General features: G+C 26.9%; 1 protein-coding gene across 3 annotated transcripts in view; it reads left to right on the plus strand.

The window, feature by feature from the left end:
* The window catches only part of LOC129958965 (glutamate-gated chloride channel-like), a 362731-nt gene that overhangs the window by 114979 nt on the left and 233415 nt on the right, over positions 1 to 14337 (plus strand). For all 3 annotated transcript variants that reach the window (XM_056071721.1, XM_056071723.1, XM_056071722.1), the window contains exon 3: positions 2091 to 2185. The gene's annotated coding sequence lies outside the window, so the exon portion shown is untranslated. The remainder of the gene's footprint in view (positions 1 to 2090; positions 2186 to 14337) is intronic.

The raw sequence follows: 14337 nt of genomic DNA on the forward strand, positions 1-14337 counted from the left end.
TCTTTATTGAACTTTTGAATCTGTAAACGGTAATCCACTTATATGTAATACTTTAAATTAGCAATAACATTTCTTTTTCTTCTCTTCCTTTCACCAATTAGAAAAGTTGAGATGAAAATTATACTTAATTGGCTGTTAACCAAAATCAAATCCAGAGGTGAAACAAAACTAAATGTGAAGACTGTTTTTGTTAATGAACAGGGCTCTGAATTAAAATATTTCATTTCTTTTAAGAACATCTAGATGATATAGGATTAATTTTAGCTCTTTATTTTTACTGGCGGTTTATTCATTGGAAACAATGTAAGTTCTCGTTATCCAAAAGAATCTGAAATTAATTGTTCTTAGCGAGTTCCTTAAATTCTATTACTAAAATCGTTTATTATTAAATACTTCCATGACCACTAAGGAGAAATTTTATGAAATGGGATATGAGTGTATCTAGTTTTATGCTAAAATTAGTGTTATTTATAAGATTAGGCAGAGTTCAGTTGTTATTTTTCCCCTCATAAAAATATAAATTATTGTTTTTATATGCATTTTGCATTATAATAATAATATGTCTTGAAAGCAGGCCTTATTAAACTTCTGTTGATAACATTCTATTGAAAAAAAATGTGCGAATTATTTCTGAAGAGGAGTAAGAATCAAACTAAAGCATGCCATATGTATTCCATTTTTTATTGGGTGGAATGTGCAATCTTTTTTCATGTATTTATTTTACAATTGATCAAATTAACATATAATACATCTAGATGTGAACGACAGATTAGAAATATAATCACAACTATGAATTCCATAGGATCAAACTTATTGAAAAAAGTGTAATTTAACAAGAAGTCATTAAAATTGAAATTTTGATTTAAGTGCTTGAATAGTGTCAAAAGTAATGCTCTATTCAACAATATTTAAATAACTGTGTGAAAGTAATTCTCATCGTAATGATGCATTATTATTCTAAACAATTCCTTTTGGGGAAAGAAACGAAATCCAAAAAAGTCGAAAATATTGCGGAATTTAAAATAAATCAGTGCTTATTAAATTATGAAAAATATTCATGTAAATATTTTTTTAGTTAGTTACTAATAAAAGAATTAATATTTTTTTTCTTACTATCAGATATATGTGTAGATAAAAAGCAAAAATTTTTGGAATTTTTTTTGAAAGAAAAAAAATATTTCCTTTTTCCTAAGAATAAATATTCACATCTTTATTCGTGAATTTAATATTCGATGAATGTTAAATATTATCTGAATGTCCATTCGTCTTGAATTCAAAAGCTGTAATAATTCTGAGGGTAAATAAATACCAGAAGAATGTTGATGGTTGTCTAAAACGCTATGAGATGCAATGCAGATCACGGATGCTGTTCGCTTGTCTTTGTAGTTAGAGAATTTCGAAACAATACGTGCACACTGATGGGGCCAGAACGGATCTCTGCTCCAACTACAGATAACGAAGTCACTCACTAGTACTTAAAGCAAGGGAGAGGGAGGCTTTCTGTCTGTCGATCGTTCTGCTCTGCCTGGGAAAGAAATTCATTTTTGGAACAATGTTTTAGGGAGACAGTATTTTGTTCCTTTATTCTTTCGTTTATTTTATTTCCTTTAAAGTAAGACATTTAGATTAAAACATCATGCACTATTCTTGTATATGCATTATATAAAGTGTCTTTTTCCTTGACAATAATTTAAATTATTTTCTATAAAGAAAATCCTGTGGTCGATTGACATTAATTTTTCAGTTCACTATAAAATATTGTGTTTTATCTCAAACTTGATTCAGCCGCATAGAACTAAAAAAAAGTACGATTATTATATTTTGAGCACTTTACTTACATTTCATAGAAGAAAATTGGTTGCAATATCAATGTCATAAGTGTGGTTGTAAAAGAATTTTTATAAGTTATAAATGTAGAGGAATATTTTTCAAGATCTCGTTTCGTTTCAAGAGAAATTTTTGAATTCATTAAAAAATAGAAAGAAATGTTATATCTATTTAAGTAAAATATAATATGATATGAGATATAAATTTCAATTGACTATATTGATTTACCAGGTTATCTAATATTATTTGTTGTTTTTTTACAGGTTAGAAGTAGCTCTCTGCATTCCAATGCTGACAATAACTGAAGGATCAGAGGCAACTTCCTGCTCTCTGTAATTACATCTACAGAGAATTGAAAGTGAGTGCATGATATTATTACTTTATATGACATTATTTTCTGATACAGAAATATAAGGAAAATAACCAATTTCATTAGCAATCCTTATATTATACTCCAAATCTTTAATATGTATCATAAATGGGCGAAATCGGAATGAATGCCATAGTGCTTGCGTAAGCTATGCTCCAGATTAAGCAAGGACACCTTACTTAATGAGCATATATTTTTAGACGAAATACTTTATCTGAAGAACTTACTCGCTATACTTCAAATAAGCAGCTAATAACTTCTCATAATATATTGCTAAAAATGTTTCATAACACAATGTAAAAATGAGAAAAGACTTTCTTTTTTAATTTGGACTTGGATATAAGGTAATTTGTAACCAATAAGCAAAATATTAAGTGATGATTAAAATCACTACAGTAAATACTTCAACTTTAGAACTGATAAAAATATATTACTCGTTGAAGTATAAGCACAAGATATAGGTATAAATGGAATTATAAATATTTATTTAATAGCATCGTTGATAAGTGAATTTGAATGATTATCTTTAAAATAAAAGTATATATTTTATTCAACCAATGTTGGTAGTGTCAGTAACTGCTACTGTGTTAAATATGAAAAATATGCAATGATGACGTCCTAAGAGGAATCCATCGAAAAAAAAAATGCCAAGTATATAATTGAGGTTTCCAAACACAAAAATTTCGGTTATTTTTGTAAGCATTTCTGGGGAAAAACCTCTGTCAACGATACTGTAAAAAAAAATTATTTCCTTTCATGTCTATTTTATGAATTTGTGCCTTAATGAATACTTTTCTCAGAGTGTATTCATAAATAAATTCTAAAATAAATTCTTTATGTATTCAAACATTTAAATTAACATAAAGGGAAATTAAATTAATGCATGGTGATTCTATTTGAAATAGTTACATGATCTGAATATTTAAATAAGCGTTGAATAAAATAAAAATGATAAATTATATAAAATAAAAAAATCACACTTTTTTGGCAAGTCTTTTAAGCTAAGTCAGCGTTGTTGTTTGTTTTTTTTTACTTGTGGTACCCTTGACGTATCATCATTACTCCAAGAAAACCATCCCCCCCTCTCACCATCATACAAGATTAAATATCTATATCCATCATTATGTTTTTCTTTCTGCCTACTTCTTGAGATCATTTAGGTACCCCTGGGGGTAGCGTACCACAGGTTCAGAAACGCTGCATTAGATTATTAATTCAAAGTTGTGTCATGCCTGTATCAAACATTGATTGTCACAAGAAATATAAGAAGACTGCTAAAAATAACATAAAATAAATATTAAGTTTTTTATGCCGGATGCCAAAAATTAAAATCTTTTTTCGGAAGAGAAAAAATAACAAATCTTCTAGATAATTTTTGAAATATATTTTGACAACTTCATAATTTTCTTCCCGGTCAGATTGCTAAGTGTAATGAAATGGTATAAGATTTCAGAGATAATACCCGGCTCATGATAGAAATTTTTCATCCATTGGTGGTTTAATGCTTAATAATACCAAATTAGTGTCAATGCTAAAATGGGAAGTTATACAGAAAGGATGAAGTTCATGGCATCACTGGAGAGGGATGCAACTGATTTTTGGCTCATTTATTTATATTTTAGCTCTTCATATAGAGTTTTATTTTCTAGATAACTAGCCTTGGATCTTGAATACGTACAGCGTGACTGGATTAAACAAATAAGAAAAAATTGTAGATAAATCAATTTAATCACTAAAGGAAGAAAGGAATGATGATTTAAATTCAGAAACATGTTTAAATAATAGTAGTTTTTAAATAAGATTAATTTTTAATTAATTTATTTTTGATTATCTAACTAACTTTAAATAAGGAATCATTTCTGTTTAATATTTTTCATAGCTGTTTCAAATGTTTCACTGAAAACTGGATCAATACATAAAATTAAACTGGAAAAATGCAAAATCTTAAATCAAGTTTCTCAAATTTACATTAGTCAACTTACATAATTCTTAAAAAGAAGGCTGTCTTTTTATCCATGCAATTATATTACTAATTAATATGTCCGTATGATTATATTTAACAGTATGAGTATGAGTTAATTATGAGTTAGTATGAGTTAATTATTTTGATTCCATATTTCTAACTAAGGAACATATTGATCAAAATAGTTGCTTATTTATTTTCGAAATATAATAATTGATTATTTGGAAAATATAAGTAAATTAAATTTCTTTGAAAATTTTAATTGATATAAAAATTTGCACATTTCGCTTTTTACAAGAGAAACAAAAAAAAAAATCAGTTAGTGAAATATGAACGTTTAGCAACAGTATAAGTTGATTTTTTGATCCAGTGTTTGCGAAATAAAATAAGTTCTTAAGATTATTTGTTTATTTAATTTAAACTGCAATATGGATTAAATTCGCTTAGAGAAAGTACCTATAAAATGGTACATTATGACAAAAGCTAGAAGTCACAGTGAAATTACCAAACAATAGCAGGTATAATCTTCTTTCGCAATAACCCATTTTGAACGTTGAATAAATACTTATTCTTTAAGGATGTTGTGACTTCTAGACTCTTCGAAGTACTAGTATTTTCACTTAGTGGGATTCTGAAGAATTAACTTTGAGCTTCTGTGTAATCTTCAAGGAAAAGCTTTCATTCAGTAAACCTTAATTAATAGAATGCTAAGGCAGTTCTTAATTAGTTTCGAAGCATTCTCTGAAATTCAGTTTAATTTAATTCACTGCGACTGATAGGAATGTAAGCGATTTAAAAATAATCAATTAAAGTACATTCTTCCGATCAGTTAGAATGAAAACTGCAAGCAGTTTCCAGTGTCCCTTCTTACAAATAATTAAATAAACTTTGCATTAATTAAAGTGAATGTTTACGAAATTACAAACACATACATTTCTGAAAAAAGTTTGCCTTTTTTCTTTTTTGTAACTATGCTGCAACCCTACAAGTTACAACCCCAAAGAAAATCGAAAACTGCGAGTTTTCGCTAAATAATATTTTTTTCGCCAAGTATTAAAATTTAATTTTTAAAATCCAACTGATTTTATTCCTTTATTTAAAAATTGTTAAGAAATTCAGTACAGTTCGCCAAGAAAGTATCCAAAAGCTTCATATTGCTTGCATTCGAAAAAATGTTAAAATCAAGCAGAATGTGCTACTTGGCAACCCTCTTTATATACCTGTGTTGTTGTTGTTGTCGTATCTATGCAATCAGTGCTAATGCAAAAGATTAAAGTCCTCCAAAAGCCTTGGTGACAAGATTATTTACCTGTAAATTCATTTGTGAGGAGCATTTTTATACTTACCTTCATATCATTACAAATTCTTCTATTGCAATCTTCATTTCTTTTCTTCTTGACTGATTCTTAACATTGTGAAATTTCCAAATTAAAAATCTCAGGTACTTTGATGAAAATAAATATATAATAAAATAAAAATCTTCGGATATAATAAAAAAAATCTTCGAAACTGTCTAAATATGTACAAATGTAGAAAAGTGATAATTTTTATAATTTTCCTGTAATTTTTGCGTTTCATTTGTTGATTCGATTAATTAACGCTAATTCGTTTAATTCTTTTTAAGAAGACATTCGCCGGAAATATGTATTGCATAAAAAAATTTTATTAGTTTCTATTAATTAATTTTTATGACAAAAATTTAGAAATTAAAGTTATAAAACATTTCTTCAAATTTGAAAAATTCACAAATTTTTTTATTGAATTGGAGCTTAATATTAAGCGAGATGCATTATGGTACATTAAATATATCTAGAGATATGTCGAAAAAATAATAAAATTCAAGTAATATCAGGAGATTTAAATTCTGGCAGCTGATGAATCATCTTCCACAGATTACTAAATGGTAAAGTTATATATTCGCGCTACTTTAACCTGGAGTATCCGATATTATATTTTACACTTAATGTTATTACTAAAAAAAAACATGTGTTCTAATTTTAAAAGGGAAATGAACAACCCCCTTGCAAAAGTAGAATTATATCCACTTTTAGAAACCTTTTTTAAGACGATAGGAAATTTTGAATGAGTATTTCTCCATATCATTTTCACAATCAAACTTTCTTGTATTGACAGATAAATACTGCATGAAAGGTGTTTTAAAAAGCATCCTCATTTGAACACTAATTATTCAGTATTTTTATCTCCAATAAAATTTGTTTTATATTCGAATTGAAAGTCTTGCAGTAATCCTTTTAGGTTTAATATTTCCAGATTATGCGTATCATTACATTATTTTATCTTTTAATTGTGCGTAAGAAGTATCGGGCGGAGGGGAACGAATGAGGTTACTTACATAAGTCATTATCCAAAAAGCACATTGAAGTTTTATGTTTTCCAAAACAATTCCTGTTGAAATAAACTGAGATTATTTCTGTAAAACCGCAATTTCAATTCACTTATTTGAAAAGCAGGTACTTTGAATACAACACAACCCAATTCAACTGATATATTTATTTTTATTTTGGAGCCATTTTGTTCCACAAGAGAACAGGATCATGATCAAGAGTTAAAGTCATATGTAACTCAGATTACCAGAAGATCTAGTAATTACTTGGATTCTTACTTAAGATACTTGGTATTTAAAAATGATAACATTCTTTTCTACATAATGAAGCAATCAGCATTATTAAAATTAGGGTCACCACTTGAGGGAGATTTAGTCTTCCCTACTTAAATACATAACAATTTAAAATTGTCATGACTCTAAAAAAAGACAATGATTTATTTGCAAAACGTATAACGACACAAATTTAATTATAAGAAATGAATGTCTGTCGACCACTTGACAGAATTGATAGTGATAAGTCACTGCAGCTGTGCCTATTCCTCAGCAGCTGTTAAAGTTATTAATGCTTTCATTATGATACAGCTTTAAGTTTCATTTTATTCAACGTGATGTATTTTGCGTTATAAAATTGAGAGACTAAACTCATCATATTTTAATTACTATTTCATTTATGCTTAATTTATGTAATTCTTAGATGAAGAGACAAGTTATTCCAATACTTAATTATTCTGTGAATTATTTATTACTTACTTGCTATTTCTTCTAAAATTAACAGTGAATAAATAAAAAAAGAGAACGAAGTAATTTTACTCAGCAGTTCAGAAGAATAATTCTGTTATGCACCTTCTTTTGAAATTTTCTGAAAGTCGTATGAGTTTTCCTTATTAAATTATTTCTAATTTTGAATAATAATGCTCAGACTACTTAAAAGAAATTTGGAAGTGAGAAATTCTTAAAATAACTTTTAAACTTTTCAAATTAAAAAAATATATATATTAAAAGTTTGCTATTGCGATTTTCAGGAAGCAATCAACATAATTCCTTACGTTAAAAAAAAAAAAAAAAAAAAAAAAACTTTCAGTTTTTGTAGTTTTTAGTTTTTCAGTTCAGTTAATTTCACCATTAATGCTTTTCAGCAAAAGAAGGAAAGTTTTAAGTGAAAACAGTTTAATCAAATATTTAATATTTTGTATTAATAAATTCCGAGAAAAATTCATTACAAAATAAATCTTTAAAATTAAGTTACCTGCATTCCTTGAACTTATTTATATAGGTTTACAGAGCATTTATTTGAAAAAAAAAAAACAAAAAAAAAAAAAAACAATTGTTCACTGTATGGTTAAGTAAAAGAATTCGCATAGTTATCATTTAGTAGATAATTTTTAACTCAATTCAAGTTAAATTTGAAAGTATTTTTGTAAATAACTTAAAGATCTGTTTGAAACGATGGAAACATGGATTGCCTAAAAAGAAGCTAGGAGGAAGGGAATCATTTATTTCTGACGGAATTTCGTTTTTCTCTGTATTCCTCTCCCCCAGGGTTCTATTATTTAAGACCCTTTTCCCAGCTTTTTATTATCCGATTGATATCTCCCCTGTCTATTGTACGCATAAATTTTATTACAAATCAATTTGCCAAATATCCGGCATATTTCGATACGGAGGAAAGGCCGCATCATTCCACTCTTTCTGAAATGTGAATAGTGAGATATTTTTGTTGAATGAAATTGTAGCTCTTAAATGAGGAGAGCCAAATAGCTTTTTATGAGGTAATTTTTTTTCGAAAATATCACAGTAAAATTTGGAAAAAGTATGGAACTTCGGATGCAGTAATGAAATATGAATCGTTAAAGTATGAGTATTGATTTGGTGATTATGATTGAAAAATGCTATAAAGGTGTATCGGAAAACAATAGTATTGTTATAAATTCCTTCCGTGTTTGTTAATTTCTTTATTTCCATTTTCAAAATCCTTTTTCTCTGGTCTGGAGAATTTGATTGAAATATTATTTGATCAATTGCTGACTTTCTCAGCTTTAAATTTGAAAAATTAGAATATGTTACCATTCTAAGTAATTTACTTATTTATTTGAGTAATTGAAAAGTTTCTGTAACGCAGATATTAAAAAACTGTAATACCATACAATTCTTAAAAGTAATATTTTTAAAAAAAAAATAAAAAAATTTCTATTGACATGATAAAAAATTTTGTTACTTTATTTCCTCAAATTATTTTTAGTCTTGAATATAACATGATCGATAATAACATGAAAAATGATTTAAAGATTTTAAACAGTAATAATAAAATTATTTATAAAAAGTCGCTATTTTCATTTATATATAGTAAAAATAATAATAATCTAATATATTGTCTGAAACAGTGTGATAAAAATTTCAAAAAGTGAAAAAATTACTTGTCATAATCAAATTTGATCTAAATATTGAAATGGTCTTGCCTTTTAATTATTATCAAAAAAATCTTTAGTAGTGTCGCACTCTCTCTTAGAATGAGTATACAAAAAATTATTTTGAATTTCCCAAAAAGGGAGCAGTCTAGATTAATTAAAAGTGACATATTTGTGGGTAAAAAGCTTTTGTAGAAAATTTTCCAGTCCTTATTTAGATTCAAAATAGCGGAAAGCATTTTGAAAAATTACTTTGTAATAGCAATAATAAGAATAAAAGGACTTTTCAAAAAAATGTATGGTAAAGGAGTAAATTGAATCAATATTCAATTTTATTTTAATTGAAAGAATCTAGTTAAATTTTTTAAGAATAATATTTATGCATTTTAGAAAACATAAAAGAAAATTATTTAGATTAAATCTGCTTAATACTTATATTAAAATACTCAATGATTCAATAACAAATACTATTGTTTTGAGCAGAAAATGACTTAAGGTTTCAGTTTCATTGGCTTGTTCTATTATTTATTGAAAATAAATACATATTTCTTAGAAATAATTGGATCAGTTGTCAATTTTGAATCCTTAAAAGACTCGACCTCTAAAAAACATGCTATAATTAACATACATTACAGATTTTTAAGATCAAGGAAAAAATACAGAAATTCTTTATCCAGCTGAAATAGTTTCTTTCTTAGGTGCTTAACGAAAATTTTTATTTTATATCTATCTCATTTCAAAGAAATCCCAAGCTTTCATTATGCTAAAATTGAAATTATGATTGATTTTAATATTTAATAATACACTTGTTTTCGGCTTATGAATTAAACTAGCAAATAGAGTTCTCACATTTTTTTATAAACTATAAATAATTTAATCCCAAATGTTATAATTCATTAAAATAACTACATGTATTCGAATTTCTTATGGACTTTCAAAATTAAAACCACCACAATCAATTTAAGCCCATTCCTAAATCAGAAGGGACAATATGAGTACGTAGCAAAAAAAAAAAAAAAAAAAAAAAAAAAAAAATTGGTCTGCATAAAAAATATATGCTATATAGCTAGGATTTTAAATAATTATTCGTACTAAAATCGACTAATATGTCTCTCCAATATGACTGATGTTTATCATTAAAGTTATATCTTATATGAAAAGAACTATAAAAAAAATATCTTCTTCGAAACAAGTTAATCCTAAAAATAATATTCCATATTTTTGTTCAATCGCATCCATTATGCAACATTGAATTTAAATTTATTGTTTTTGAAAGCAAATTTTATAGCCAAAGAATGAAAATGAAAATATACATATATATATCTTTAGATATAAGAATCAATAAAGACAAATATAGTGTTACTTTTCTAAGTTTAAACCAATCTGTCCGGTTAAGAAAATGAACATGAGCTAGTCAAACAAAAGGGCCCAGCTGCCCTTTAGGTAGGGCCATCTACTTCCGATGCTTCTCATACAACTAATATTTTTCCTTCCGTAACTTTATCCTCGATTCAGACCTGATCTGAAAGACGAGCTGTGCTATTTGGTCTCTTTCTATGTTTGGTTGGGCCTCAGGGAGAAATGTCGATACCCAATATCTGAGGGATCAAGCCAAAGGATGAACTGTAGAATGGTTTGGGTACAGGAACAAAGTCAACGATAGAAAATGACTTTGCGCGGAAATCCTGTATTTCTTTTTCGTCTTTATTATTGTTACTAGGACTCTTTCTTTTTGTTGTAGTAATAGATCTATCTACAAATGGGAAAATTTTGGTGTTATAAGTTTTCCTCCGAAAAACCTGGATAAAACCTTTTTTTTTTTTCTTTCATTTTTTTCAAGAAAGTATTGGGAAATCTCTTTTGAACTGAGAATGCAATTTTAATTTGTAATCCATTGCTGAAGATATCTTCGGCTTCTTTTTTATCGCCATAAGCGCATTTAAACTTTTTGTATCCTAGATGATGGTATTAAATTCCTCCTCATTGATTTCATTGTGCGTGAATTCGGAGAGAATTTTAGCACAAGAAGAAATTGTATAGAGGAGGAATTGAGCAAAGAAGTAAATAAATAGGAAACAAAGTTGCTATTCTTGAGTTTAAAATGAAACTTTGTATCAAATCTTCATTATTATTTTTTTACCAAGATACATGTAAAAAGATAAAGTTTCTGCTCATTGTTAAAGGACTAGAAACCGTTTAGTTTTTCGCTTTTTTTATTGCATTTATTCGGCTTTTCTATGTTTGGTAGATTTCGATGCAATATATTTTCATTGAAATACTTTACATTCAAAGTTCTGAATCGCAGAATATCACAAATATCTTTCAGTATCATAGATTCCATATATGGTATTAAAAAGTTTTCATACAAGTTAGAATAACATGCATCATTTGTTAAAAAGCAACTAGGAATATATAGTTTAAACTCTATTCAAACATCAACGGTATATATTTTCAATGACTTTTGGTTTACTATTACACTATATGTTCATAAATACTTCGCAGTTACACATTTTTTTCTCATTTATTCGGAAAATTTTTAGTGAACTGCCTTTGAATCTTGTAATTAATCTTCGTGAATTCTCATTTCACTGTGAAAATTCAGTCACAGTCGTAGTTTGTTGGCTAGCTACAAATAGGTGACTTAAAACAATTCAGGATTACGAAGAATTTTTTCTTAAGGTTGATCATAATTTATGAAGTTCATCAATATTTATATATCCTTTATACATTTTAATATAACTATTCAAAATTCAAGTTAAAAAATATCAGTATGGGGAAACTCCTCATTATTTTGAATCATTTGGCGTGCAACTGAAATTTGGCTAGTTTTTCTTTTTTAAGCAGCTCTATTTATATGTCTTTAAAATTATAACTGTGAAACCATCATGTATTTCACTCATACGCAGTTAAAAAAAATCTAATGAAAATATTTATATCTTCCTCAAATATTCAAATAATTTGACTTTGAATTTTAATCTAATGCTTCTTTGATATATTGTAATCTGTAAATTTTGTAAAATTTGGAAGAAAACTATGCATGTTATAAACAAAACACTTAAGAGAAAATTTGAGATTCTTTAATAAGGCTTTATTTTTCTTGAATGTACAGATTATTTGTACGAAAGTGCTTGTAAATTTTGCTCACAGCATGCAGCAACAATGATGAATGCTGCAAGCATTATAATTTTTCTCTGAAATGAGGTGAATCTCATTTTTTGCTTTAGCAATTTCTAGTCGATTCCTCTTAATGTTCTCCTGAGAATCTTAAAATATGATTTCAGACATGTTCTTTACACAATGGAGATTCAAATGCAGATCGTCCAACTTTTTTGAAGAAATTTGAAAAAAAATGTGTAAATCCGAAAATGTTCATTTTTTTTTTTTATCATGCATTTATAAACTCACTGCACAAACATACTTTAATATGTTAGAAGTTTTGAAGTTTCAAATCCATTTATAATTTGGAATTATTCTTTCGATTTTTGGAATGATTACTTTGGATTGGCAAAATTCAGACATTTATCAGATTTACTTTTTATTAAACATTTAAGTTTTAGAATATTTTTAAGTATATCGAATCCCTCTTAAATATAATGAAGCAAATATTAGATATATTTATTGAGCATTTGTATGATCTGTGAAATTATTACTCTTAAAATGAATCAAATAATCAGTTGAAGATGTTATTTTATATTACGATTTCTTCCTGAAACTCCATTTTTTTATTAAATAATATAAGGAATTGCAGATCTGAAATACCATACTCTGAGAGATATTACTTTTAAACATAAAGGTAAGACAATTATTGCCCCAACAAATAAAGTACAAGACTTAAAGAAATAAATACCAAGAAAGATTAATGTAATAGTGGAAATATTTTAAGAAGACTGAAATTTAAGTTGAAAATAATTCCAAACATGATTTTTAATGCATGCACATGTATTATGTTGCATGTATGATGAAATATAAATACAAATATACATTTTCCATAAATGAAACATCATTTTTTTTGTTTTAGTAGCAATGCAAAAAGGATAAATTGAAGCATATGCAATTATAACGTAAATATAAATGCAAATAGTTAAAAAATATAAAAAATCGTTATTGTTAATATTCTTATTTCTCTGTGTATATGCATATTTCAAGGCTTTTTTTAATTGACCAATATCTATCCCATAGCAAATATTGCAACGCATGAGTTTTTTTAATAGTTATTTAGACTTTGAGTGATATTATTGAGCTATAATGCTTTATGACATATTTGAAATTTTCTTCATTTCTTAATAATTAATTTTTTTTTTAGTTCCCTAGATATTGATGGCTTACTTAGAAAAAAGATATTTAAGGTTATTTTATAATAATAATATAGATTAACTGAGCATCTCTGTAATTATAACATTTTTGTTTTAAAAAACCGAATCTTAAACTCAGCGATTTAAATTTAAATAATACATGTATATAGCGTAAAAAATATCACCATAAATTACACTGGAACTTACATAATCTACACCTTTATCGCCCTCTTGAAGAGATTATGATGTAGCCAAAACTGCTTTATCTAATCACCATTTTCAACCGAAACCTCTCGTTTAAAGGCATCACCTTTTACAAATCCATTAAAATATTCACGATAATCAGTCGAGTGAATACCATAAATTCAATACTCTATGAAGGAGAAGCGACTGAATATTATATCTCTCGTTTAAATTCAGATTCCATTCTCATTAATCGGCCATCGGGAGATTTAAATTTTAAAAATGGCTGAATAATGGTGAAAAGTATTTCTCCAATTACCGAACCGCATTCCTATCAGATTTTCTGTCTGATGCTTGTAGTACGGTTTCCTGTTTAACTCTGACCCCATTTTGAAATCACTAATTCATCGGAAACAGCGGAACTATAGCGCTGATAAAATGAAAGATTATCAATGTATTCAAAACATTGGTAGGCTTGTAGAGAGGCTATTTACTACTTTCCAGTTTTCTACCTTTTAGAACACTAATTCTACTATGCTGGTTTATAATATCATAATTATTTTATTTGATTATCATTTAACATTTATTTCAATACCGTAAATGTAGCAATTATTAATACATTCAAATAAATAGTTTATATTCAGACAGAACGTGACTCTTTTACTTCCTCTTTTTTGTACTATTAGGTTTGCCCTTTGGCGTATGATATCACAGGTATGATATTTATTATTTTGTATTCAGATTGATTCAAGAAATATCTGCATTACTTTGTGTATGAGAAATTATATTTATCAATGCAATAATTTCATATTCCTTTGGATAATAAGTTGGCACTATGAATTAAATATATTTTAAAATTTTGTATTAAGATAATTTTTTAGAATATAAATTATTGGAATTTTTGTGAGATTAAAAATTTATTTTTGGACATCACGACTGATACTTTTTAT

Source organism: Argiope bruennichi, chromosome X1 (genome assembly GCF_947563725.1).
Source record: "Argiope bruennichi chromosome X1, qqArgBrue1.1, whole genome shotgun sequence".
Lineage (NCBI taxonomy): Eukaryota > Metazoa > Arthropoda > Arachnida > Araneae > Araneidae > Argiope > Argiope bruennichi.